Here is a 4,966-nt window from a genome sequence, read left to right on the forward strand (position 1 = left end):
GAGTGTAGCATTTCACATTTTTACACTCACTTTGCTCAGGTGTAAATCGTTCCATAAGAAAAAAGGAAGTGGAGAATCAGACATAGAAAATGATGAGTCTACTCCAGAGGCCCTCCAACATCATGGTGCCCATCCCATTATGCATTATGCTGGTGTTGCAACAAATTCATTGGGGTATGGGTGAGCTAGCCACCATAAACCATAATGATAGTAGTCTAGTCCATCAAAGCAATAAGATATATGGAAAACTACATGAAGGCTTTTGACTTAAGGAAGCTACTGGAAGCCGAATGGCTTACAGGGGATGCTTGGTGCTACCACTCCCTCATCATTCTGGTCACAGATGGATTATGCAGATATGGGTAGTGCATATGTACAAGAAGATGAACTTCAGCTCTGTTGGGATGAGGCTTTGCTGCAAAAGAGCAGCTTCCTAGATTCACCTTTTTTGTATGATTGTTAGAAGAGCTCCTAAAAGGAGACATAGTCTAATACCATTCACTTGAGATGCACAGACAATATTAAGATGCATAATACCATCAGAATAGATCAGAAAGGGTGTATTAGCTGGAATAATTTGGTCATTTCACCATCTAAACATGAATAGTCACTGGGCAGTCATGTATTGTGTCATTTTTCAGATCTGTCAACTAAAGTAGAGGTTCAAACACAGAATATAGTACTCATGAACGTGTGTGATTTATGATGCAACCTGGAGGACTTTTTGATCATAAATCAATTAGTGAAACAAAAGTTTAGTATGTACATCTTGACACATATATTGCTATAATGACATATACAGAGAATTATGACTAATTCATAACAATCCCAGCACTCGGCGAGTTTGAAAGAAAAAAAAAATTTCTAAGAATGAATAATCAGAGATTTTTAGAGTATGGTGCAGTTTTTTAAAACTTCATATTTTTGTGATGAGAAAAATGGATAGTTATTTTAATTGTTTGACAGCATCTGTGAGCAAACATACAAATAAAAATGTGTTCAAAAATCAAAGATGGAGTTAGTATCTTGTGGCTTATGGCATGTTACACAAAATGCTGTTTTTGATAATGGTACAATGCCTAGGCTGTGCTTTACTATAAACTGGCAGTGTCATGGTGATTTAATAGCCAAAAAAAAAAAAAAAAGTGCATAACAAGCACTTAACTGACACACGGGCCACAAAATACTGCAGTTCCTATTTCATAATGATACACTGCTTAAATTAGGTACCATATATTACTGGGCTATAAAACTCAACGTTTGGAAGAATGTTTACTCTCGGGTACCAAACAATATTGGGGTGTTTGATTGCTGTGGTGGCAGTCTGCCAAGTCTCTTACAGGTTAACGTATACAATATTGTGATGTCTCTATATGGCATTACTCTTGGTAGCCTTCCCATGGTGTATTAATCTATATTTTGGTGAGCATATTTGCTAAATATGTTTAGAGATAAGCCATTGTAGAATAATCTTTAGAAGTGAGTAAACAGCAGTGTTATACCATCTCATTCATCACTCTCCTCTGAGTTTAATGCTATGGTCTCTGGACTTTTAGCACAAATATATTCTTTAGCTGTTTCCTGTTAAGAAGGAATATGATCAATGTGCTTTCAGCTGAGAAAACTACTAAGGAAACTTTTTGGTCTTTTGCTTTGAGCCTAGAGTGATGGACCAAGAATTAGCAAAAAAATATTTAAATCTGGCCCTAAATACAGGATTGGCTATTAACAGAACACTTGAGCACCTGTTTCTGAAGGAGAGAGGGGCCTGAGCTTCAAAGTTTGTGTCTTGATCTGAATGTTCCCAAATGTCCAGGAATGTTTGGATCTGGGGTTTCAGCTTGGATCTGTCTCTACTGTGAAGTGAAGAACTGAAAACCTCTTTGACAGCTGGATGCGTATTTGCAGAAGGATAAAAGTTTAGCAGCTTCCATGGCCTACAGAGCTTCTCCCCAGTTTTCATCCATAAGCACTTTGCTTCAGAAGCTTATAACCAGATTTTAAGTTCTTTGATTCAGTGACCATATGGTGTTATACAGCACCAAGCATCCTTTCAGTACTCAGTAAAGAATTACTTACAAGGGGCAGGCCTTTTCATGAAATTTGGAATATCTTTGCTTTAGATGGCTAGTGTCCTCACCTAATGAAAAGAACACACAAGTAACCGTTGCTATTATTTTTTCTTGTTTTCCATTGTTTTGTAACAGTCATAAAAATGTAAATACCATTTTTTCCAATTAGTGATTTTTGTCCTTTTCCATTTTGCAAAAACTGATTTATTTTTCTCCTCCGCACTTTGAATGGAACTGAAATTAACTTGTTTAGCAATATGTTGTTTATGTAGGGGCCATAACATGCCAAAATATCTTTGCAAACCATCCCATAAATGGAGTAGTGTTAGCTCAAATCCTTCTGTCAATGGGCATTTGTCAGGATAGAGCTGGGCAATTTTTTTTCAGCGAACAGAAATGTTGCTGAAAAATGCATTTTTTTAGGTCCTTGAAACTATTCACAAATTTGGGTCAAATTTAACAAATAGTTCTGGCTGAACATTTTTTTTCTCCCCAAAATTAAAAATGTTTTGTTTTGATCAATAAAACAGCATTTCATTTTCAAATTTGCTTCCCCTCCCAATATAAAAGGGTAACAAACACCCAAAAACACTCTCATCAAAATGAAAAACTAAAAAAAAATTTTTTTGAATTGAAAAAAAAAAGAAAAGAAAAAAAAAAATGGAGTTGACCCCAAATGGTTCTGTTATTCAAAATGATTTTTTTAAATTCAAAATGTTTTTTAAAAGTTAGTTTAAATTCAAATGGAACTGGATTTTTTTTTAGTATTTCACTCAGCTCTAGTCAGGACTCCCCAGGGTGCCTAACTCCTTTTTTTTATTTTATAGCTGCTTCCACAATGCCAGCAGAGGGTGCATACAGCTTTGCTTTGGCAAAACCCACAAAAATAGCAGCTGTTTATTCTTTTAATTTCTTGGGTGATAGAATTTTTGCACATCAAATGTTGATTCTAAAACACCACTCTGCAAAACAAAAATTACGTGGAGGCTGATTATAGTAATTACATACTGACACTTGCTCCCGGTAGAAGTTATGCAGGAGGATATAAGAATTGGGGGTTCCTTTTTAAATCTTGTTTCTTTGTGAACTTGCAAAGCAGTGAACATCATGTGCATATTTAGGTAGCAAATCTGCCCCGGACATCTATACTTTAACCATTCCAAGTTAAAAAAGTGCTAGCATTATAATTGTTACAGGAATTTAACCTTTCCTTTTCCAACTGTCACCTCACTGAGGCTGTACAGTATTTACATTAGTCTTTTTTCTTAAAATTTCCTCTGTTGATACCATCTGTGTAGCTCCACTCTGCTTAGAGGAGGGCTAGATCGTACGGTGGTAAAAAGCCAGTGGTTGTTAGCATCTTGTCTACCCCAGAGCTCCCAGGTGGGAGCATAGGGGTGTGTGTGTGGGGTGGGGGGATGTCTGTTGCAGACAAGTCATAAGCAATTGTTTTTGCTCCCATTGAAACTAATATCCTATGAAGTGCTGTGTACCTTCAATTCCATTGATATCAGTGGAAGCTGAGGGTGCTTGGTCTTTGGTGATGGCTGGCTGGCGGGTAGGAAATTCTCACTGACTTCATTGGGGCCAGGGTTTCATCCCCAGTTTCCATTCATGGATTTTTTTGTTTTTCATTCTTGTATCGTGAGTGGATGAAGTTTTCCATCTCCCAGAATAAGACCCTGGGTTCAGCTCCCTAATTCCGCAGATAATTCTTCAGCTGGTCTCTTGCCTCCATGCTGGCACCCAGTCCTCCCTCCACTGCTTGACAGCGTCACTGCTGCAAAAGCCACATTAGCAGGGGCTCCTCCTACCACTAGAGTCTAGAAATCTCCTTCAGTTATGGGTTCTGCAATGCAGAGGAAGAAGTAGACCAAGTTACTAGAGATTGGGTGGGCAGTAACTTGTGCTGATTTCCCCCCATGTGTCTACAGAGAGGTTTGTGGTGAGGAAGGGGAAAGTCTGCTGTGCATGGCAGGTTCCCCTTTACCCAACCCTAGATGTTGATCTGCATGGAAGGACTTCCACAAGCCTGATGGAAAGGGAGGAACATACTACAGAGCTGGCCATGTCTCCCTCAGCAGAGATCTGCAGAGGTAGCGGGTGAAGTGATGTCTATGTACTGTATAATTTGTAAAACACTTTAGGGTCCTTTGGGATGAAGGGCGTTTTACAAATGGTAATTACTTCTGCACCTTCAATCTTTTCCCCTTAGTTTTCATAGTTAACACATTGTAGCAGATGCTTCCTTAATTATCCCATAAAATAATTTTGATGGGCATTTTAAAGTGAAGTTCCTGAAGCTAGAGTACTTTGCTGGATTTAATCTATTTTTGCTATATTATGAAATCATGTATTTGGTTGATGTACTGCCTTCTTTTTGATGTACTGATTTTGCAATGATGAAAAGTTAACAACAATGTATAAAGGTAAATGACCCTCAATAGTGTCATCTACACTTACACAAAATTGCGTGTAAAATACAATAATTGTATAATTTAAGCCCACCAAGAAAACTGCAGCAGAATATCATATTCTTTGTTATGAAGTATATAGGTCATTAGTTCCATATCTCAGAATTTCAGTCTGGCGGAGACACGGAACAGGTAGAATAACTTTTAATAAAAAGAGAAGGTTATAGATATTGGACCCATTTGGGCCTGATACCACAAAGCATTATGTGATTAGCTCCATTGACTTCAGTGTAATTGCCTATAGCTAAAGACTACTTGTGTGAATAAAGGTTTGCAAGATTGAGCCTTTGTCTGACTGTTACTCATGAATAGCAAACTTCATTCGTTGCAAATTATTTTTGCTCTACTCATGTCCTGAAGCCAAACCTTTAATATGTCTTACATCTTGAGTTTTTTTGTTTATCATCCATTGTAAAATAA

Source organism: Terrapene carolina, unplaced genomic scaffold (assembly GCF_002925995.2).
Source record: "Terrapene carolina triunguis isolate 2854851 unplaced genomic scaffold, T_m_triunguis-2.0 Scaffold136, whole genome shotgun sequence".
In the NCBI taxonomy this organism is placed as follows: domain Eukaryota; kingdom Metazoa; phylum Chordata; order Testudines; family Emydidae; genus Terrapene; species Terrapene triunguis.